This window comes from Pimephales promelas, chromosome 24, assembly GCF_988280905.1.
Source record: "Pimephales promelas chromosome 24, fPimPro1.hap1.1, whole genome shotgun sequence".
In the NCBI taxonomy this organism is placed as follows: Eukaryota; Metazoa; Chordata; class Actinopteri; order Cypriniformes; family Leuciscidae; genus Pimephales; species Pimephales promelas.
In genome coordinates, this window is record NC_142792.1 from 22,729,184 (window position 1) to 22,749,909 (window position 20,726).

Below are 20,726 nucleotides of genomic sequence, written 5' to 3' on the forward strand. Positions count from 1 at the left end.
GTGGAAAGACGGTGTCCTTCGCTCTCAAAGACAACGGCCTGGACGATCCCTTTCATCTCTGCAAGTTCTGTAGCGTGGCCACAAAGCAAAGAGACCGTATTTTTTCTGTGCCGGCAACTTTGCACTGGCTACCGTTTAGTTGCACATTTAATGAAACTTTTGTGCTTTAAGCCTTGCAAACGGAAATGATTGCAGCCAGGCAGCAGCAGGAAGGTCGTGTGTGTTGGCTCGTTGGTCTAGGGGTATGATTCTCGCTTAGGGTGCGAGTGGTCCCGGGGTCAAATCATGGACGAGCCCGTTCTCAGGCTTTGCTTTTAATCACTTCAGCCTGACCAGGGCAACCAGGATATTTCTTGGAAATTGGGGACAAAAGCAATCAGAGTCGGGCCGGTTAGCTCAGTTGGTTAGAGCGTGGTGCTAATAACGCCAAGGTCGCGGGTTCGATCCCCGTACGGGCCAAGCTTTTGGTCTCTGCTCATCTCGAAAATGACGGGCGGTCTCCCAGAAATCCCTGCTGGACAAACCGCTTGATAACAGACCTGGCCGAAATAGCTCAGTTGGGAGAGCGTTAGACTGAAGATCTAAAGGTCCCTGGTTCGATCCCGGGTTTCGGCAGAGCAGCCCTGTCACGGTGTTTTTGGTCGACGGACTCCACTGACCAAATGCCAGCTCCTGTCAACCTGATTCCGCCTATTCTCATCGCTATCTGCCTTTCAGACGGCCAGGGACCAGGGCGTGTTGGATCCATGGTGTAATGGTTAGCACTCTGGGCTTTGAATCCAGCGATCCGAGTTCAAATCTCGGTGGAACCTTTTCAGCTTGTTTTCCGGAAGGGCGGGAAAAACTGAGCTGATGCGCAACCGCTGATGTGGTGGTGAAACTGGCACTCTAAAACCAAGGCGGTATCGGGGAAACGTGGGCTTAATAAGAAAAAGCTTCACTTGCTCTTTGCTGTCCACCTACTAGGCTGAATGACTAAACACCTCTGCTGCTCGGTGGTAAAAATCCACCCACGCCAAGGTTCCATGGTGCAATGGTTAGCACTCTGGACTCTGAATACAACGATCCGAGTTCAAATTTCGGTGGGACCTGCTTTTGACAGGAATGTGTGCAGTACCGCGTCCGAAAAAACTTTTCCACAGCGCTCATCCAGGGAGTGCCCCTTTGAAGTGAGCGTAAAAGGCGTTACACAAAGTGGAGAATGCGGGCATCGATCCCGCTATCTCTCGCATGCTAAGCGAGCGCTCTACCATTTGAACTAATTCCCCTCGACGATGTGGAAAGACGGTGTCCTTCGCTCTCAAAGACAACGGCCTGGACGATCCCTTTCATCTCTGCAAGTTCTGTAGCTTGGCCACAAAGCAAAGAGACCGTATTTTTTCTGTGCCGGCAACTTTGCACTGGCTACCGTTTAGTTGCACATTTAATGAAACTTTTGTGCTTTAAGCCTTGCAAACGGAAATGATTGCAGCCAGGCAGCAGCAGGAAGGGCGTGTGTGTTGGCTCGTTGGTCTAGGGGTATGATTCTCGCTTAGGGTGCGAGTGGTCCCGGGTTCAAATCATGGACGAGCCCGTTCTCAGGCTTTGCTTTTAATCACTTCAGCCTGACCAGGGCAACCAGGATATTTCTTGGAAATTGGGGACAAAAGCAGTCAGAGTCGGGCCGTTTAGCTCAGTTGGTTAGAGCGTGGTGCTAATAACGCCAAGGTCGCGGGTTCGATCCCCGTACGGGCCAAGCTTTTGGTCTCTGCTCATCTCGAAAATGACGGGCGGTCTCCCAGAAATCCCTGCTGGACAAACCGCTTGATAACAGACCTGGCCGAAATAGCTCAGTTGGGAGAGCGTTAGACTGAAGATCTAAAGGTCTCTGGTTCGATCCTGGGTTTCGGCAGAGCAGCCTGGTCACCGTGTTTTTGGTCGACGGACTCCACTGACCAAATGCCAGCTCCTGTCAACCTGATTCAGCCTATTCTCATCGCTATCTGCCTTTCAGACGGCCAGGGACCAGGGCGTGTTGGTTCCATGGTGTAATGGTTAGCACTCTGGGCTTTGAATCCAGCGATCCGAGTTCAAATCTCGGTGGAACCTTTTCAGCTTGTTTAGCGGAAGGGCGGGAAAAAACAGAGCTGATGCGCAACCGCTGATGTGGTGGTGAAACTGGCACTCTAAAACCCAGGCGGTATCGGGGAAACGTGGGCTTAATAAGAAAAAGCTTCACTTGCTCTTTGCTGTCCACCTACTAGGCTGAATGACTAAACACCTCTGCTGCTCGGTGGTAAAAATCCACCCACGCCAAGGTTCCATGGTGCAATGGTTAGCACTCTGGACTCTGAATACAGCGATCCGAGTTCAAATTTCGGTGGGACCTGCTTTTGACAGGAATGTGTGCAGTACCGCGTCCGAAAAAACTTTTCCACAGCGCTCATCCAGGGAGTGCCCCTTTGAAGTGAGCATAAAAGGCGTTACACAAAGTGGAGAATGTGGGCATCGATCCCGCTATCTCTCGCATGCTAAGCGAGCGCTCTACCATTTGAACTAATTCCCCTCCACGATGTGGAAAGACGGTGTCCTTCGCTCTCAAAGACAATGGCCTGGACGATCCCTTTCATCTCTGCAAGTGCTGTAGCGTGGCCACAAAGCAAAGAGACCGTATTTTTTCTGTGCCGGCAACTTTGCACTGGCTACCGTTTAGTTGCACATTTAATGAAACTTTTGTGCTTTAAGCCTTGCAAACGGAAATGATTGCAGCCAGGCAGCAGCAGGAAGGGCGTGTGTGTTGGCTCGTTGGTCTAGGGGTATGATTCTCGCTTAGGGTGCGAGTGGTCCCGGGTTCAAATCATGGACGAGCCCGTTCTTAGGCTTTGCTTTTAATCACTTCAGCCTGACCAGGGCAACCAGGATATTTCTTGGAAATTGGGGACAAAAGCATTCAGAGTTGGGCCGGTTAGCTCAGTTGGTTAGAGCGTGGTGCTAATAACGCCAAGGTCGCGGGTTCGATCCCCGTATGGGCCAAGCTTTTGGTCTCTGCTCATCTCGAAAATGACGGGCGGTCTCCCAGAAATCCCTGCTGGACAAACCGCTTGATAACAGACCTGGCCGAAATAGCTCTGTTGGGAGAGCGTTAGACTGAAGATCTAAAGGTCCCTGGTTCGATCCCGGGTTTCGGCAGAGCAGCCTGGTCATGGTGTTTTTGGTCGACGGACTCCACTGACCAAATGCCAGCTCCTGTCAACCTGATTCCGCCTATTCTCATCGCTATCTGCCTTTCAGACGGCCAGGGACCAGGGCGTGTTGGTTCCATGGTGTAATGGTTAGCACTCTGGGCTTTGAATCCAGCGATCCGAGTTCAAATCTCGGTGGAACCTTTTCAGCTTGTTTTCCGGAAGGGCGGGAAAAAACTGAGCTGATGCGCAACCGCTGATGTGGTGGTGAAACTGGCACTCTAAAACCCAGGCGGTATCGGGGAAACGTGAGCTTAATAAGAAAAAGCTTCACTTGCTCTTTTGTTGTCCACCTACTAGGCTGAATGACTAAACACCTCTGCTGCTCGGTGGTAAAAATCCACCCACGCCAAGGTTCCATGGTGCAATGGTTAGCACTCTGGACTCTGAATACAGCGATCCGAGTTCAAATTTCGGTGGGACCTGCTTTTGACAGGAATGTGTGCAGTACCGCGTCCGAAAAAACTTTTCCACAGCGCTCATCCAGGGAGTGCCCCTTTGAAGTGAGCGTAAAAGGCGTTACACAAAGTGGAGAATGCGGACATCGATCCCGCTATCTCTCGCATGCTAAGCAAGCGCTCTACCATTTGAACTAATTCCCCTCGACGATGTGGAGAGACGGTGTCCTCCGCTCTCAAAGACAGCGGCCTGTACGATCCCTTTCATCTCTGCAAGTGCTGTAGCTTGGCCACAAAGCAAAGAGACCGTATTTTTTCTGTGCCGGCAACTTTGCACTGGCTACCGTTTAGTTGCACATTTAATGAAACTTTTGTGCTTTAAGCCTTGCAAACGGAAATGATTGCAGCCAGGCAGCAGCAGGAAGGGCGTGTGTGTTGGCTCGTTGGTCTAGGGGTATGATTCTCGCTTAGGGTGCGAGTGGTCCCGGGTTCAAATCATGGACGAGCCCGTTCTTAGGCTTTGCTTTTAATCACTTCAGCCTGACCAGGGCAACCAGGATATTTCTTGGAAATTGGGGACAAAAGCATTCAGAGTTGGGCCGGTTAGCTCAGTTGGTTAGAGCGTGGTGCTAATAACGCCAAGGTCGCGGGTTCGATCCCCGTAAGGGCCAAGCTTTTGGTCTCTGCTCATCTCGAAAATGACGGGCGGTCTCCCAGAAATCCCTGCTGGACAAACCGCTTGATAACAGACCTGGCCGAAATAGCTCAGTTGGGAGAGCGTTAGACTGAAGATCTAAAGGTCCCTGGTTCGATCCCGGGTTTCGGCAGAGCAGCCTGGTCACCGTGTTTTTGGTCGACGGACTCCACTGACCAAATGCCAGCTCCTGTCAACCTGATTCCGCCTATTCTCATCGCTATCTGCCTTTCAGACGGCCAGGGACCAGGGCGTGTTGGTTCCATGGTGTAATGGTTAGCACTCTGCGCTTTGAATCCAGCGATCCGAGTTCAAATCTCGGTGGAACCTTTTCAGCTTGTTTTGCGGAAGGGCGGGAAAAAACTGAGCTGATGCGCAACCGCTGATGTGGTGGTGAAACTGGCACTCTAAAACCCAGGCGGTATCGGGGAAACGTGGGCTTAATAAGAAAAAGCTTCACTTGCTCTTTGCTGTCCACCTACTAGGCTGAATGACTAAACACCTCTGCTGCTCGGTGGTAAAAATCCACCCACGCCAAGGTTCCATGGTGCAATGGTTAGCACTCTGGACTCTGAATACAGCGATCCGAGTTCAAATTTCGGTGGGACCTGCTTTTGACAGGAATGTGTGCAGTACCGCGTCCGAAAAAACTTTTCCACAGCGCTCATCCAGGGAGTGCCCCTTTGAAGTGAGCGTAAAAGGCGTTACACAAAGTGGAGAATGCGGGCATCGATCCCGCTATCTCTCGCATGCTAAGCGAGCACTCTACCATTTGAACTAATTCCCCTCGACGATGTGGAGAGACGGTGTCCTCCGCTCTCAAAGACAGCGGCCTGTACGATCCCTTTCATCTCTGCAAGTGCTGTAGCGTGGCCACAAAGCAAAGAGACCGTATTTTTTCTGTGCCGGCAACTTTGCACTGGCTACCGTTTAGTTGCACATTTAATGAAACTTTTGTGCTTTAAGCCTTGCAAACGGAAATGATTGCAGCCAGGCAGCAGCAGGAAGGGCGTGTGTGTTGGCTCGTTGGTCTAGGGGTATGATTCTCGCTTAGGGTGCGAGTGGTCCCGGGTTCAAATCATGGACGAGCACGTTCTCAGGCTTCGCTTTTAATCACTTCAGCCTGACCAGGGCAACCAGGATATTTCTTGGAAATTGGGGACAAAAGTAGTCAGAGTCGGGCTGGTTAGCTCAGTTGGTTAGAGCGTGGTGCTAATAACGCCAAGGTCGCGGGTTCGATCCCCGTACGGGCCAAGCTTTTGGTCTCTGCTCATCTCGAAAATGACGGGCGGTCTCCCAGAAATCCCTGCTGGACAAACCGCTTGATAACAGACCTGGCCGAAATAGCTCAGTTGGGAGAGCATTAGACTGAAGATCTAAAGGTCCCTGTTTCGATCCCGGGTTTCGGCAGAGCAGCCTGGTCGACGGACTCCACTGACCAAATGCCAGCTCATGTCAACCTGATTCAGCCTATTCTCATCAGCCTATTCTCATATTCTCATCGCTATCTGCCTTTCACACGGCCAGGGACCAGGGCGTGTTGGTTCCATGGTGTAATGGTTAGCACTCTGGGCTTTGAATCCAGCGATCCGAGTTCAAATCTCGGTGGAACCTTTTCAGCTTGTTTTCCGGAAGGGCGGGAAAAAACTGAGCTGATGCGCAACCGCTGATGTGGTGGTGAAACTGGCACTCTAAAACCAAGGCGGTATCGGGAAAACGTGGGCTTAATAAGAAAAAGCTTCACTTGCTCTTTGCTGTCCACCTACTAGGCTGAATGACTAAACACCTCTGCTGCTCGGTGGTAAAAATCCACCCACGCCAAGGTTCCATGGTGCAATGGTTAGCACTCTGGACTCTGAATACAGCGATCCGAGTTCAAATTTCGGTGGGACCTGCTTTTGACAGGAATGTGTGCAGTACCGCGTCCGAAAAAACTTTTCCACAGCGCTCATCCAGGGAGTGCCCCTTTGAAGTGAGCGTAAAAGGCGTTACACAAAGTGGAGAATGCGGGCATCGATCCCGCTATCTCTCGCATGCTAAGCGAGCGCTCTACCATTTGAACTAATTCCCCTCGACGATGTGGAGAGACGGTGTCCTCCGCTCTCAAAGACAACGGCCTGTACGATCCCTTTCATCTCTGCAAGTGCTGTAGCTTGGCCACAAAGCAAAGAGACCGTATTTTTTCTGTGCCGGCAACTTTGCACTGGCTACCGTTTAGTTGCACATTTAATGAAACTTTTGTGCTTTAAGCCTTGCAAACGGAAATGATTGCAGCCAGGCAGCAGCAGGAAGGGCGTGTGTGTTGGCTCGTTGGTCTAGGGGTATGATTCTCGCTTAGGGTGCGAGTGGTCCCGGGTTCAAATCATGGACGAGCCCGTTCTCAGGCTTTGCTTTTAATCACTTCAGCCTGACCAGGGCAACCAGGATATTTCTTGGAAATTGGGGACAAAAGCATTCAGAGTTGGGACGGTTAGCTCAGTTGGTTAGAGCGTGGTGCTAATAACGCCAAGGTCGCGGGTTCGATCCCCGTACGGGCCAAGCTTTTGGTCTCTGCTCATCTCGAAAATGACGGGCGGTCTCCCAGAAATCCCTGCTGGACAAACCGCTTGATAACTGACCTGGCCGAAATAGCTCAGTTGGGAGAGCGTTAGACTGAAGATCTAAAGGTCCCTGGTTCGAGCCCGGGTTTCGGCAGAGCAGCCTGGTCACCGTGTTTTTGGTCGACGGACTCCACTGACCAAATGCCAGCTCCTGTCAACCTGATTCCGCCTATTCTCATCGCTATCTGCCTTTCAGACGGCCATGGACCAGGGCGTGTTGGTTCCATGGTGTAATGGTTAGCACTCTGGGCTTTGAATCCAGCGATCCGAGTTCAAATCTCGGTGGAACCTTTTCAGCTTGTTTTGCGGAAGGGCGGGAAAAAACTGAGCTGATGCGCAACCGCTGATGTGGTGGTGAAACTGGCACTCTAAAACCCAGGCGGTATCGGGGAAACGTGGGCTTAATAAGAAAAAGCTTCACTTGCTCTTTGCTGTCCACCTACTAGGCTGAATGACTAAACACCTCTGCTGCTCGGTGGTAAAAATCCACCCACGCCAAGGTTCCATGGTGCAATGGTTAGCACTCTGGACTCTGAATACAGCGATCCGAGTTCAAATTTCGGTGGGACCTGCTTTTGACAGGAATGTGTGCAGTACCGCGTCCGAAAAAACTTTTCCACAGCGCTCATCCAGGGAGTGCCCCTTTGAAGTGAGCGTAAAAGGCGTTACACAAAGTGGAGAATGCGGGCATCGATCCCGCTATCTCTCGCATGCTAAGCGAGCGCTCTACCATTTGAACTAATTCCCCTCGACGATGTGGAGAGACGGTGTCCTCCGCTCTCAAAGACAACGGCCTGTACGATCCCTTTTATCTCTGCAAGTGCTGTAGCTTGGCCACAAAGCAAAGAGACCGTATTTTTTCTGTGCCGGCAACTTTGCACTGGCTACCGTTTAGTTGCACATTTAATGAAACTTTTGTGCTTTAAGCCTTGCAAACGGAAATGATTGCAGCCAGGCAGCAGCAGGAAGGGCGTGTGTGTTGGCTCGTTGGTCTAGGGGTATGATTCTCGCTTAGGGTGCGAGTGGTCCCGGGTTCAAATCATGGACGAGCCCGTTCTCAGGCTTTGCTTTTAATCACTTCAGCCTGACCAGGGTAACCAGGATATTTCTTGGAAATTGGGGACAAAAGCATTCAGAGTTGGGACGGTTAGCTCAGTTGGTTAGAGCGCGGTGCTAATAACGCCAAGGTCGCGGGTTCGATCCCCGTACGGGCCAAGCTTTTGGTCTCTGCTCATCTCGAAAATGACGGGCGGTCTCCCAGAAATCCCTGCTGGACAAACCGCTTGATAACAGACCTGGCCGAAATAGCTCAGTTGGGAGAGCGTTAGACTGAAGATCTAAAGGTCCCTGGTTCGATCACGGGTTTCGGCAGAGCAGCCTGGTCACCGTGTTTTTGGTCGACGGATTCCACTGACCAAATGCCAGCTCCTGTCAACCTGATTCCGCCTATTCTCATCGCTATCTGCCTTTCAGACGGCCAGGGACCAGGGCGTGTTGGTTCCATGGTGTAATGGTTAGCACTCTGGGCTTTGAATCCAGCGATCCGAGTTCAAATCTCGGTGGAACCTTTTCAGCTTGTTTAGCGGAAGGGCGGGAAAAAACTGAGCTGATGCGCAACCGCTGATGTGGTGGTGAAACTGGCACTCTAAAACCCAGGCGGTATCGGGGAAACGTGGGCTTAATAAGAAAAAGCTTCACTTGCTCTTTGCTGTCCACCTACTAGGCTGAATGACTAAACACCTCTGCTGCTCGGTGTTAAAAATCTACCCACGCCAAGGTTCCATGGTGCAATGGTTAGCACTCTGGACTCTGAATACAGCGATCCGAGTTCAAATTTCGGAGGGACCTGCTTTTGACAGGAATGTGTGCAGTACCGCGTCCGAAAAAACTTTTCCACAGCGCTCATCCGGGGAGTGCCCTTTTGAAGTGAGCGTAAAAGGCGTTACACAAAGTGGAGAATGCGGGCATCGATCCTGCTATCTCTCGCATGCTAAGCGAGCGCTCTGCCATTTGAACTAATTCCCCTCGACGATGTGGAGAGACGGTGTCCTTCGCTCTCAAAGACAACGGCCTGGACGATCCCTTTCATCTCTGCAAGTGCTGTAGCGTGGCCACAAAGCAAAGAGACCGTATTTTTTCTGTGCCGGCAACTTTGCACTGGCTACCGTTTAGTTGCACATTTAATGAAACTTTTGTGCTTTAAGCCTTGCAAACGGAAATGATTGCAGCCAGGCAGCAGCAGGAAGGGCGTGTGTGTTGGCTCGTTGGTCTAGGGGTATGATTCTCGCTCAGGGTGCGAGTGGTCCCGGGTTCAAATCACGGACGAGCCCGTTCTCAGGCTTTGCTTTTAATCACTTCAGCCTGACCAGGGCAACCAGGATATTTCTTGGAAATTGGGGACAAAAGCAGTAAGAGTCGGGCCGGTTAGCTCAGTTGGTTAGAGCGTGGTGCTAATAACGCCAAGGTCGCGGGTTCGATCCCCGTACGGGCCAAGCTTTTGGTCTCTGCTCATCTCGAAAATGACGGGCGGTCTCCCAGAAATCCCTGCTGGACAAACCGCTTGATAACAGACCTGGCCGAAATAGCTCAGTTGGGAGAGCGTTAGACTGAAGATCTAAAGGTCCCTGGTTCGATCCCGGGTTTCGGCAGAGCAGCCTGGTCACCGTGTTTTTGGTCGACGGATTCCACTGACCAAATGCCAGCTCCTGTCAACCTGATTCCGCCTATTCTCATCGCTATCTGCCTTTCAAGACGGCCAGGGACCAGGGCGTGTTGGTTCCATGGTGTAATGGTTAGCACTCTGGGCTTTGAATCCAGCGATCCGAGTTCAAATCTCGGTGGAACCTTTTCAGCTTGTTTAGCGGAAGGGCGGGAAAAAACAGAGCTGATGCGCAACCGCTGATGTGGTGGTGAAACTGGCACTCTAAAACCCAGGCGGTATCGGGGAAACGTGGGCTTAATAAGAAAAAGCTTCACTTGCTCTTTGCTGTCCACCTACTAGGCTGAATGACTAAACACCTCTGCTGCTCGGTGTTAAAAATCTACCCACGCCAAGGTTCCATGGTGCAATGGTTAGAACTCTGGACTCTGAATACAGCGATCCGAGTTCAAATTTCGGAGGGACCTGCTTTTGACAGGAATGTGTGCAGTACCGCGTCCGAAAAAACTTTTCCACAGCGCTCATCCGGGGAGTGCCCTTTTGAAGTGAGCGTAAAAGGCGTTACACAAAGTGGAGAATGCGGGCATCGATCCTGCTATCTCTCGCATGCTAAGCGAGCGCTCTGCCATTTGAACTAATTCCCCTCGACGATGTGGAGAGACGGTGTCCTTCGCTCTCAAAGACAACGGCCTGGACGATCCCTTTCATCTCTGCAAGTGCTGTAGCGTGGCCACAAAGCAAAGAGACCGTATTTTTTCTGTGCCGGCAACTTTGCACTGGCTACCGTTTAGTTGCACATTTAATGAAACTTTTGTGCTTTAAGCCTTGCAAACGGAAATGATTGCAGCCAGGCAGCAGCAGGAAGGGCGTGTGTGTTGGCTCGTTGGTCTAGGGGTATGATTCTCGCTCAGGGTGCGAGTGGTCCCGGGTTCAAATCACGGACGAGCCCGTTCTCAGGCTTTGCTTTTAATCACTTCAGCCTGACCAGGGCAACCAGGATATTTCTTGGAAATTGGGGACAAAAGCAGTAAGAGTCGGGCCGGTTAGCTCAGTTGGTTAGAGCGTGGTGCTAATAACGCCAAGGTCGCGGGTTCGATCCCCGTACGGACCAAGCTTTTGGTCTCTGCTCATCTCGAAAATGACGGGCGGTCTCCCAGAAATCCCTGCTGGACAAACCGCTTGATAACAGACCTGGCCGAAATAGCTCAGTTGGGAGAGCGTTAGACTGAAGATCTAAAGGTCCCTGGTTCGATCCCGGGTTTCGGCAGAGCAGCCTGGTCACTGTGTTTTTGGTCGACGGATTCCACTGACCAAATGCCAGCTCCTGTCATCCTGATTCCGCCTATTCTCATCGCTATCTGCCTTTCAGACGGCCAGGGACCAGGGCGTGTTGGTTCCATGGTGTAATGGTTAGCACTCTGGGCTTTGAATCCAGCGATCCGAGTTCAAATCTCGGTGGAACCTTTTCAGCTTGTTTAGCGGAAGGGTGGGAAAAAACAGAGCTGATGCGCAACCGCTGATGTGGTGGTGAAACTGGCACTCTAAAACCCAGGCGGTATCGGGGAAACGTGGGCTTAATAAGAAAAAGCTTCACTTGCTCTTTGCTGTCCACCTACTAGGCAGAACGACTAAACACCTCTGCTGCTCGGTGTTAAAAATCTACCCACGCCAAGGTTCCATGGTGCAATGGTTAGCACTCTGGACTCTGAATACAGCGATCCGAGTTCAAATTTCGGAGGGACCTGCTTTTGACAGGAATGTGTGCAGTACCGCGTCCGAAAAAACTTTTCCACAGCGCTCATCCGGGGAGTGCCCTTTTGAAGTGAGCGTAAAAGGCGTTACACAAAGTGGAGAATGCGGGCATCGATCCTGCTATCTCTCGCATGCTAAGCGAGCGCTCTGCCATTTGAACTAATTCCCCTCGACGATGTGGAGAGACGGTGTCCTTCGCTCTCAAAGACAACGGCCTGGACGATCCCTTTCATCTCTGCAAGTGCTGTAGCGTGGCCACAAAGCAAAGAGACCGTATTTTTTCTGTGCCGGCAACTTTGCACTGGCTACCGTTTAGTTGCACATTTAATGAAACTTTTGTGCTTTAAGCCTTGCAAACGGAAATGATTGCAGCCAGGCAGCAGCAGGAAGGGCGTGTGTGTTGGCTCGTTGGTCTAGGGGTATGATTCTCGCTCAGGGTGCGAGTGGTCCCGGGTTCAAATCATGGACGAGCCCGTTCTCAGGCTTTGCTTTTAATCACTTCAGCCTGACCAGGGCAACCAGGTTATTTCTTGGAAATTGGGGACAAAAGCAGTAAGAGTCGGGCCGGTTAGCTCAGTTGGTTAGAGCGTGTTGCTAATAACGCCAAGGTCGCGGGTTCGATCCCCGTACGGGCCAAGCTTTTGGTCTCTGCTCATCTCGAAAATGACGGGCGGTCTCCCAGAAATCCCTGCTGGACAAACCGCTTGATAACAGACCTGGCCGAAATAGCTCAGTTGGGAGAGCGTTAGACTGAAGATCTAAAGGTCCCTGGTTCGATCCCGGGTTTCGGCAGAGCAGCCTGGTCGACGGACTCCACTGACCAAATGCCAGCTCCTGTCAACCTGATTCAGCCTATTCTCTTCGCTATCTGCCTTTCACACGGCCAGGGACCAGGTCGTGTTGGTTCCATGGTGTAATGGTTAGCACTCTGGGCTTTGAATCCAGCGATCCGAGTTCAAATCTCGGTGGAACCTTTTCAGCTTGTTTTCCGGAAGGGCGGGAAAAAACTGAGCTGATGCGCAACCGCTGATGTGGTGGTGAAACTGGCACTCTAAAACCAAGGCGGTATCGGGGAAACGTGGGCTTAATAAGAAAAAGCTTCACTTGCTCTTTGCTGTCCACCTACTAGGCTGAATGACTAAACACCTCTGCTGCTCGGTGGTAAAAATCCACCCACGCCAAGGTTCCATGGTGCAATGGTTAGCACTCTGGACTCTGAATACAGCGATCCGAGTTCAAATTTCGGTGGGACCTGCTTTTGACAGGAATGTGTGCAGTACCGCGTCCGAAAAAACTTTTCCACAGCGCTCATCCAGGGAGTGCCCCTTTGAAGTGAGCGTAAAAGGCGTTACACAAAGTGGAGAATGCGGGCATCGATCCCGCTATCTCTCGCATGCTAAGCGAGCGCTCTACCATTTGAACTAATTCCCCTCGACGATGTGGAGAGACGGTGTCCTTCGCTCTCAAAGACAACGGCCTGTACGATCCCTTTCATCTCTGCAAGTGCTGTAGCGTGGCCACAAAGCAAAGAGACCGTATTTTTTCTGTGCCGGCAACTTTGCACTGGCTACCGTTTAGTTGCACATTTAATGAAACTTTTGTGCTTTAAGCCTTGCAAACGGAAATGATTGCAGCCAGGCAGCAGCAGGAAGGGCGTGTGTGTTGGCTCGTTGGTCTAGGGGTATGATTCTCGCTTAGGGTGCGAGTGGTCCCGGGTTCAAATCATGGACGAGCCCGTTCTCAGGCTTTGCTTTTAATCACTTCAGCCTGACCAGGGCAACCAGGATATTTCTTGGAAATTGGGGACAAAAGCATTCAGAGTTGGGACGGTTAGCTCAGTTGGTTAGAGCGTGGTGCTAATAACGCCAAGGTCGCGGGTTCGATCCCCGTACGGGCCAAGCTTTTGGTCTCTGCTCATCTCGAAAATGACGGGCGGTCTCCCAGAAATCCCTGCTGGACAAACCGCTTGATAACAGACCTGGCCGAAATAGCTCAGTTGGGAGAGCGTTAGACTGAAGATCTAAAGGTCCCTGGTTCGATCCCGGGTTTCGGCAGAGCAGCCTGGTCACCGTGTTTTTGGTCGACGGACTCCACTGACCAAATGCCAGCTCCTGTCAACCTGATTCCGCCTATTCTCATCGCTATCTGCCTTTCAGACGGCCATGGACCAGGGCGTGTTGGTTCCATGGTGTAATGGTTAGCACTCTGGGCTTTGAATCCAGCGATCCGAGTTCAAATCTCGGTGGAACCTTTTCAGCTTGTTTTGCGGAAGGGCGGGAAAAAACTGAGCTGATGCGCAACCGCTGATGTGGTGGTGAAACTGGCACTCTAAAACCCAGGCGGTATCGGGGAAACGTGGGCTTAATAAGAAAAAGCTTCACTTGCTCTTTGCTGTCCACCTACTAGGCTGAATGACTAAACACCTCTGCTGCTCGGTGGTAAAAATCCACCCACGCCAAGGTTCCATGGTGCAATGGTTAGCACTCTGGACTCTGAATACAGCGATCCGAGTTCAAATTTCGGTGGGACCTGCTTTTGACAGGAATGTGTGCAGTACCGCGTCCGAAAAAACTTTTCCACAGCGCTCATCCAGGGAGTGCCCCTTTGAAGTGAGCGTAAAAGGCGTTACACAAAGTGGAGAATGTGGGCATCGATCCCGCTATCTCTCGCATGCTAAGCGAGCGCTCTACCATTTGAACTAATTCCCCTCGACGATGTGGAGAGACGGTGTCCTTCGCTCTCAAAGACAACGGCCTGTACGATCCCTTTCATCTCTGCAAGTGCTGTAGCGTGGCCACAAAGCAAAGAGACCGTATTTTTTCTGTGCCGGCAACTTTGCACTGGCTACCGTTTAGTTGCACATTTAATGAAACTTTTGTGCTTTAAGCCTTGCAAACGGAAATGATTGCAGCCAGGCAGCAGCAGGAAGTGCGTGTGTGTTGGCTCGTTGGTCTAGGGGTATGATTCTCGCTTAGGGTGCGAGTGGTCCCGGGTTCAAATCACGGACGAGCCCGTTCTCAGGCTTTGCTTTTAATCACTTCAGCCTGACCAGGGCAACCAGGATATTTCTTGGAAATTGGGGACAAAAGCATTCAGAGTTGGGACGGTTAGCTCAGTTGGTTAGAGCGTGGTGCTAATAACGCCAAGGTCGCGGGTTCGATCCCCGTACGGGCCAAGCTTTTGGTCTCTGCTCATCTCGAAAATGACGGACGGTCTCCCAGAAATCCCTGCTGGACAAACCGCTTGAAGGTCAAGGTCAAGGTAAACTTTATTATCCCACAAGGGGAAATTCATGTAGTCATTACGCGCTGTTATCACAAACAAACATTCTAAAAACAAAACATTAAAAGAGAAACACAAAAGGTAATAACAATACTGTGGATTTGACAATCACAATCCAACATTTAAAGCTAAAACTATAACAACTTGCGATGTACTTGATCATTATACAATCTGATTGATGTAGGTACAAATGATTTATTGTACCTCTCTGTTCTAATTCTCTGTTGTATAATTCTACCAGTTGACCTATTACTTCTCATAAATTTATAATGAAGAGGGTGAGCAGGATCCTTGAGGATCTGATCAGTTTTTTTTAAGATAAGTTCATTATACAGTTGAGCTACCGACACCTGGTCAATTCCAATGATCCTGCTGGCCATCTTAATCATGCGCTGCAGTTTCCCTTGATCTTTAACATGCATGTTACCAAACACACAGATAAGGCCAAAGGACAGAACACTCTGGAGGAAACTTTTATAAAACATAACAAGAATGTGTCTTTCTAGTCTAAAATTATATAATTTTCTTAGGAAATACATCCTTTGGTGCATTTTCTTAGTTTTTTTCAGTGCACATTCGTTAAAAGTTAATTTCGAATCAATTTCAACTCCCAAGTATTTATATGTTGCGACCCTCTCCACCAATTCACCATTGATCTCAGAGGAGGGAACTGTTATTTTGTTTTTACTAAAATTTATGACCATCTCTTTTGTTTTCTTCACATTGATTTCGAGGAAGTTCTCAGAACACCAATGAGTGAAGCCCTGCAATTCCCTCTGAAATCCGCTCACAGAAGAATTGTCTGATTTTAAAAAGCCAACCAATGCTATGTCATCAGCATATTTAAAATAAGTGTAGGATGAAGAGATAGCTTGACAATCATTGGTGTATAGTGAGTATAAAATAGGCGACAGAACGCACCCTTGTGGTGCACCTGTGTTTGTCGTTTTTAAGGAAGATATACATGAATTGAATCTGACTTGCTGACTACGCTCAGTCAAGAAGTCATAGATCCATAAAATCAATTGTGGATTTACTCCTAGGTGCACTAATTTTCTCACCAACAGGTGGGGTTGGATCGTATTAAAAGCACTACTGAAGTCAATGAACACAATCTTGACCAGGCTCTGAGTATGCTCAAGATGCTCATGAGTGCTGTTAATCAAAGATAGCAGTGCATCCTCAACACCTCTCTCTGCACGATAGGCAAATTGATTCGGATCTAAAAGAGGTGAAACCTCATGAATAAGTTGTTTTAAAATTATTTTCTCAAAACATTTCATAACTGCAGAGGTAAGAGCAACAGGGCGCAAATCATTAAGTTCTTTAGGTCTATTGTTTTTGGGCACAGGCACTATTAGGGATTGTTTCCATAGGCTGGGAATGACACCTGTATCTATTGACAGCCGGAACAGCCTTTGGAAGGGCTGTGCCAACTGGTCAGCACACACCTTTAGTGTCCTGCAGCTGATACCATCAGGACCACAGGCTTTACGGGAGTTTATACGTCTAAAATGTGATTTAACCTCATTAATAGAGATGTGAATGCCCGTACCCTTCATCTCTTTCACTGCTGTGATGGCCTCACTCTGTTCAACTTTAAAATCATATTTATCAAATCTACAATAAAAATCATTCAATTGATTTGCCATATTAAAATTGTTCTCTACTACCATCGGGTGCTTCTTGGGCTTATATCCTGTGATAGATTGGACTCCCTGCCAAGCTCTCCTAGCATCATTTTTAAAAAAAGTTTCTAACTTGTGTTTATATGCTGCTTTACATTCATAAATCTTACTTTTAAACTTTTTCTGTACTATCTTTTTTTCTTCTCTACTTCCACCTAATTTAAACACACGCTTTTTCTCATTAAGGAGTTGCTTTAACTCTGGGGTAACCCAGGGCTTGTTGTTTGGGAAAATCTTAATAGTCTTTGTGGGGATAATTGTGTCCTCACAGAATTGTACATAACCAGAGATAGCAAACACTGCGTCATTGACGTTATCAGTCCCATCTGTCACTACATTCCAATCGGTGCACTCCAGGCAATCCTGAAGTGCCTCAGTCGCAGCAGCAGTCCAGCATTTAACCTCCACCTTTTTTGTTCTCTCACGCCGTAGTCGGGACACATATGTAGGCATCAGTTTAATCATGTTATGGTCCGAGTTCCCCAAACCGGGCAATGCCTTAGAATAAAACGCGTCCTGGATGTTTCCATAACAATGGTCGAGGCAAGCTTTATTTCGCGTAGGACAGGTGACATATTGTTGGTACGAGGGTAAATATTCCTTTAAACTGCATGAGTTGAAATCACCCAACACAAAATTAGCTGCGTCAGGGGTATCTTCCTCCGCTTTAGTTACAAGGTCATGAATCAGGGTGGCAGCGGCCAGTGTATCAGCGGAGGGTGCAATATACACAACAAACAGTCTAATTTGGTGTATCTCCCGAGGCAGGTGGTAAGGCCTTAGGGAAAGCGCTAACAGTTCAATATCCTTCGTACAAATATTATACTTCATTGTAATATGACCAGGGTTACAGTATGCATTGTTAATAAAAACGCACACACCTCCACCTTTCCTTTTCCCGGAGTTCTGGTTACGGTCCATCCTCACCAGCGTGAAGCCCTCTAAATCGACCGATGAGTCAGGGTCCGCCTCCGTGAGCCAGCTTTCAGTCAGACAGATGAGACAGGATTGCCGGTATTCGGTGAGGTACTGTGAACAGGCCCGCAACTCATCTGCTTTATTCCTTAGGCTTTGGACGTTGCCGAACATAACAGATGGAAGTGATTGTCTGTAGGGCTGTCTTTTCAACCGTTCCCTGATTCCTCCTTTCCTGCCACGTTTCCTTGCTTTGACATTGTTATTACCCCTGACACATTCCAGTGGTAACAGCGACGTGTCGTAGGGATAAAGTAGTATTGCAGGGGATTTAAAATTGATCAGAAAGTCTCGTGTGTAGGTGATTCGGGCTTCCTGGCCACTATGCCTGTAGTGATTGTAACCGGCGGCGTAAGTAATCAGAATCACCAACAAAATAACTAAATTCGGCTTCATTCTGAGCCCTTAACATTCATCTGTCTAAGGAAAATTTACTTTAATCGCCGATTTTGATGGATTGTGAAAAACAATTACTAAAAAAATAAGAACAATGATAACAGACCTGGCCGAAATAGCTCAGTTGGGAGAACGTTAGACTGAAGATCTAAAGGTCCCTGGTTCGATCCCGGGTTTCGGCAGAGCAGCCTGGTCACCGTGTTTTTGGTCGACGGACTCCACTGACCAAATGCCTGCTCCTGTCAACCTGATTCCGCCTATTCTCATCCCTATCTGCCTTTCAGACGGCCATGGACCAGAGCGTGTTGGTTCCATGGTGTAATGGTTAGCACTCTGGGCTTTGAATCCAGCGATCCGAGTTCAAATCTCGGTGGAACCTTTTCAGCTTGTTTTGCGGAAGGGCGGGAAAAAACTGAGCTGATGCGCAACCGCTGATGTGGTGGTGAAACTGGCACTCTAAAACCCAGGCGGTATCGGGGAAACGTGGGCTTAATAAGAAAAAGCTTCACTTGCTCTTTGCTGTCCACCTACTAGGCTGAATGACTAAACACCTCTGCTGCTCGGTGGTAAAAATCCACCCACGCCAAGGTTCCATGGTGCAATGGTTAGCACTCTGGACTCTGAATACAGCAATCCGAGTTCAAATTTTGGTGGGACCTGCTTTTGACAGGAATGTGTGCAGTACCGCGTGCGAAAAAAAATTTCCACAGCGCTCATCCAGGGAGTGCCCCTTTGAAGTGAGTGTAAAAGGCGTTACACAAAGTGGAGAATGCGGGCATCGATCCCGCTATCTCTCGCATGCTAAGCGAGCGCTCTACCATTTAAAGTAATTCCCCTCCACGATGTGGAGAGACGGTGTCCTTCGCTCTCAAAGACAACGGCCTGGACGATCCCTTTCATCTCTGCAAGTGCTGTAGCGTGGCCACAAAGCAAAGAGACCGTATTTTTTCTGTGCCGGCAATTTTGCACTGGCTACCGTTTAGTTGCACATTTAATGAAACTTTTGTGCTTTAAGCCTTGCAAACGGAAATGATTGCAGCCAGGCAGCAGCAGGAAGGGCGTGTGTGTTGGCTCGTTGGTCTAGGGGTATGATTCTCGCTTAGGGTGCGAGTGGTCCCGGGTTCAAATCATGGACGAGCCCGTTCTCAGGCTTTGCTTTTAATCACTTCAGTCTGACCAGGGCAACCAGGATATTTCTTGGAAATTGGGGACAAAAGCAATCAGAGTCGGGCCGGTTAGCTCAGTTGGTTAGAGCGTGGTGCTAATAACGCCAAGGTCGCGGGTTCGATCCCCGTACGGGCCAAGCTTTTGGTCTCTGCTCATCTCGAAAATGACGGGCGGTCTCCCAGAAATCCCTGCTGGACAAACCGCTTGATAACAGACCTGGCCGAAATAGCTCAGTTGGGAGAGCGTTAGACTGAAGATCTAAAGGTCCCTGGTTCGATGCCGGGTTTCGGCAGAGCAGCCTGGTCACCGTGTTTTTGGTCGACGGACTCCACTGACCAAATGCCAGCTTCTGTCAACCTGATTCCGCCTATTCTCATCGCTATCTGCCTTTCAGACGGCCATGGACCAGGGCGTGTTGGTTCCATGGTGTAATGGTTAGCACTCTGGGCTTTGAATCCAGCGATCCGAGTTCAAATCTCGGTGGAACCTTTTCAGCTTGTTTTCCGGAAGGGCGGGAAAAAACTGAGCTGATGCGCAGCCGCTGATGTGGTGGTGAAACTGGCACTCTAAAACCAAGGCGGTATCGGGGAAACGTGGGCTTAATAAGAAAAAGCTTCACTTGCTCTTTGCTGTCCACCTACTAGGCTGAATGACTAAACACCTCTGCTGCTCGGTGGTAAAAATCCACCCACGCCAAGGTTCCATGTTTCAATGGTTAGCACTCTGGACTCTGAATACAGCGATCCGAGTTCAAATTTCGGTGGGACCTGCTTTTGACAGGAATGTGTGCAGTACCGCGTCCGAAAAAACTTTTCCACAGCGCTCATCCAGGGAGTGCCCCTTTGAAGTGAGCGTAAAAGGCGTTACACAAAGTGGAGAATGCGGGCATCGATCCCGCTATCTCTCGCATGCTAAGCGAGCGCTCTACCATTTGAACTAATTCCCCTCGACGATGTGGAGAGACGGTGTCCTCCGCTGTCAAAGACAACGGCCTGTACGATCCCTTTCATCTCTGCAAGTGCTGTAGCGTGGCCACAAAGCAAATAGACCGTATTTTTTCTGTGCCGGCAACTTTGCACTGGCTACCATTTAGTTGCACATTTAATGAAACTTTTGTGCTTTAAGCCTTGCAAACGGAAATGATTGCAGCCAGGCAGCAGCAGGAAGGGCGTGTGTGTTGGCTCGTTGGTCTAGGGGTATGATTCTCGCTTAGGGTGCGAGTGGTCCCGGGTTCAAATCATGGACGAGCCCGTTCTCAGGCTTTGCTTTTAATCACTTCAGCCTGACCAGGGCAACCAGGATATTTCTTGGAAATTGGGGACAAAAGCATTCAGAGTTGGGACGGTTAGCTCAGTTGGTTAGAGCGTGGTACTAATAACGCCAAGGTCGCGGGTTCGATCCCCGTACGTGCCAAGCTTTTGGTCTCTGCTCATCTCGAAAATGACGGGCGGTCTCCCAGAAATCCCTGCTGGACAAACCGCTTGATAACAGACCTGGCCGAAATAGCTCAGTTGGGAGAGCGTTAGACTGAAGATCTAAAGGTCCCTGGTTCGATCCCGGGTTTCGGCAGAGCAGCCTGGTCACCGTGATTTTGGTCGACGGACTCCACTGACCAAATGCCAGCTCCTGTCAACCTGATTCCGCCTATTCTTATCGCTATCTGCCTTTCAGACGGCCATGGACCAGGGCGTGTTGGTTCCATGGTGTAATGGTTAGCACTCTGGGCTTTGAATCCAGCGATCCGAGTTCAAATCTCGGTGGAACCTTTTCAGCTTGTTTTGCGGAAGGGCGGGAAAAAACTGAGCTGATGCGCAACCGCTGATGTGGTGGTGAAACTGGCACTCTAAAACCCAGGCGGTATCGGGGAAACGTGGGCTTAATAAGAAAAAGCTTC

The 20,726-nt window shown here is 49.7% G+C and overlaps 1 long non-coding RNA gene and 34 other non-coding genes across 35 annotated transcripts in view; 34 read left to right on the plus strand and 1 right to left on the minus strand.

Moving 5' to 3' along the window:
- The window catches only part of LOC148966930 (uncharacterized), a 461,761-nt gene that overhangs the window by 210,879 nt on the left and 230,156 nt on the right, over positions 1-20,726 (minus strand). The gene's annotated exons all lie outside the window — the stretch shown is intronic.
- Positions 386-459, plus strand: trnai-aau (transfer RNA isoleucine (anticodon AAU)). Its single transcript has one exon. It is a non-coding gene; the product is annotated as a tRNA-Ile (tRNA).
- On the plus strand, positions 543-615 carry trnaf-gaa (transfer RNA phenylalanine (anticodon GAA)). The gene has a single exon. It is a non-coding gene; the product is annotated as a tRNA-Phe (tRNA).
- Positions 1,661-1,735, plus strand: trnai-aau (transfer RNA isoleucine (anticodon AAU)). Its single transcript has one exon. It is a non-coding gene; the product is annotated as a tRNA-Ile (tRNA).
- Positions 2,017-2,088, plus strand: trnaq-uug (transfer RNA glutamine (anticodon UUG)). The gene has a single exon. It is a non-coding gene; the product is annotated as a tRNA-Gln (tRNA).
- Positions 2,939-3,012, plus strand: trnai-aau (transfer RNA isoleucine (anticodon AAU)). The gene has a single exon. It is a non-coding gene; the product is annotated as a tRNA-Ile (tRNA).
- Positions 3,294-3,365, plus strand: trnaq-uug (transfer RNA glutamine (anticodon UUG)). Its single transcript has one exon. It is a non-coding gene; the product is annotated as a tRNA-Gln (tRNA).
- Positions 4,217-4,290, plus strand: trnai-aau (transfer RNA isoleucine (anticodon AAU)). The gene has a single exon. It is a non-coding gene; the product is annotated as a tRNA-Ile (tRNA).
- Positions 4,374-4,446, plus strand: trnaf-gaa (transfer RNA phenylalanine (anticodon GAA)). Its single transcript has one exon. It is a non-coding gene; the product is annotated as a tRNA-Phe (tRNA).
- On the plus strand, positions 5,494-5,567 carry trnai-aau (transfer RNA isoleucine (anticodon AAU)). Its single transcript has one exon. It is a non-coding gene; the product is annotated as a tRNA-Ile (tRNA).
- trnaq-uug (transfer RNA glutamine (anticodon UUG)) lies at positions 5,856-5,927 on the plus strand. Its single transcript has one exon. It is a non-coding gene; the product is annotated as a tRNA-Gln (tRNA).
- On the plus strand, positions 6,778-6,851 carry trnai-aau (transfer RNA isoleucine (anticodon AAU)). Its single transcript has one exon. It is a non-coding gene; the product is annotated as a tRNA-Ile (tRNA).
- On the plus strand, positions 6,935-7,007 carry trnaf-gaa (transfer RNA phenylalanine (anticodon GAA)). The gene has a single exon. It is a non-coding gene; the product is annotated as a tRNA-Phe (tRNA).
- trnaq-uug (transfer RNA glutamine (anticodon UUG)) lies at positions 7,133-7,204 on the plus strand. The gene has a single exon. It is a non-coding gene; the product is annotated as a tRNA-Gln (tRNA).
- Positions 8,410-8,481, plus strand: trnaq-uug (transfer RNA glutamine (anticodon UUG)). The gene has a single exon. It is a non-coding gene; the product is annotated as a tRNA-Gln (tRNA).
- trnai-aau (transfer RNA isoleucine (anticodon AAU)) lies at positions 9,332-9,405 on the plus strand. The gene has a single exon. It is a non-coding gene; the product is annotated as a tRNA-Ile (tRNA).
- Positions 9,489-9,561, plus strand: trnaf-gaa (transfer RNA phenylalanine (anticodon GAA)). Its single transcript has one exon. It is a non-coding gene; the product is annotated as a tRNA-Phe (tRNA).
- trnaq-uug (transfer RNA glutamine (anticodon UUG)) lies at positions 9,688-9,759 on the plus strand. The gene has a single exon. It is a non-coding gene; the product is annotated as a tRNA-Gln (tRNA).
- trnai-aau (transfer RNA isoleucine (anticodon AAU)) lies at positions 10,610-10,683 on the plus strand. Its single transcript has one exon. It is a non-coding gene; the product is annotated as a tRNA-Ile (tRNA).
- On the plus strand, positions 10,767-10,839 carry trnaf-gaa (transfer RNA phenylalanine (anticodon GAA)). Its single transcript has one exon. It is a non-coding gene; the product is annotated as a tRNA-Phe (tRNA).
- trnaq-uug (transfer RNA glutamine (anticodon UUG)) lies at positions 10,965-11,036 on the plus strand. The gene has a single exon. It is a non-coding gene; the product is annotated as a tRNA-Gln (tRNA).
- trnai-aau (transfer RNA isoleucine (anticodon AAU)) lies at positions 11,887-11,960 on the plus strand. The gene has a single exon. It is a non-coding gene; the product is annotated as a tRNA-Ile (tRNA).
- trnaf-gaa (transfer RNA phenylalanine (anticodon GAA)) lies at positions 12,044-12,116 on the plus strand. The gene has a single exon. It is a non-coding gene; the product is annotated as a tRNA-Phe (tRNA).
- On the plus strand, positions 12,227-12,298 carry trnaq-uug (transfer RNA glutamine (anticodon UUG)). The gene has a single exon. It is a non-coding gene; the product is annotated as a tRNA-Gln (tRNA).
- Positions 13,149-13,222, plus strand: trnai-aau (transfer RNA isoleucine (anticodon AAU)). The gene has a single exon. It is a non-coding gene; the product is annotated as a tRNA-Ile (tRNA).
- trnaf-gaa (transfer RNA phenylalanine (anticodon GAA)) lies at positions 13,306-13,378 on the plus strand. Its single transcript has one exon. It is a non-coding gene; the product is annotated as a tRNA-Phe (tRNA).
- trnaq-uug (transfer RNA glutamine (anticodon UUG)) lies at positions 13,504-13,575 on the plus strand. The gene has a single exon. It is a non-coding gene; the product is annotated as a tRNA-Gln (tRNA).
- On the plus strand, positions 14,426-14,499 carry trnai-aau (transfer RNA isoleucine (anticodon AAU)). The gene has a single exon. It is a non-coding gene; the product is annotated as a tRNA-Ile (tRNA).
- Positions 17,775-17,847, plus strand: trnaf-gaa (transfer RNA phenylalanine (anticodon GAA)). The gene has a single exon. It is a non-coding gene; the product is annotated as a tRNA-Phe (tRNA).
- trnaq-uug (transfer RNA glutamine (anticodon UUG)) lies at positions 17,973-18,044 on the plus strand. Its single transcript has one exon. It is a non-coding gene; the product is annotated as a tRNA-Gln (tRNA).
- On the plus strand, positions 18,895-18,968 carry trnai-aau (transfer RNA isoleucine (anticodon AAU)). The gene has a single exon. It is a non-coding gene; the product is annotated as a tRNA-Ile (tRNA).
- Positions 19,052-19,124, plus strand: trnaf-gaa (transfer RNA phenylalanine (anticodon GAA)). The gene has a single exon. It is a non-coding gene; the product is annotated as a tRNA-Phe (tRNA).
- trnaq-uug (transfer RNA glutamine (anticodon UUG)) lies at positions 19,250-19,321 on the plus strand. The gene has a single exon. It is a non-coding gene; the product is annotated as a tRNA-Gln (tRNA).
- trnaf-gaa (transfer RNA phenylalanine (anticodon GAA)) lies at positions 20,329-20,401 on the plus strand. Its single transcript has one exon. It is a non-coding gene; the product is annotated as a tRNA-Phe (tRNA).
- Positions 20,527-20,598, plus strand: trnaq-uug (transfer RNA glutamine (anticodon UUG)). Its single transcript has one exon. It is a non-coding gene; the product is annotated as a tRNA-Gln (tRNA).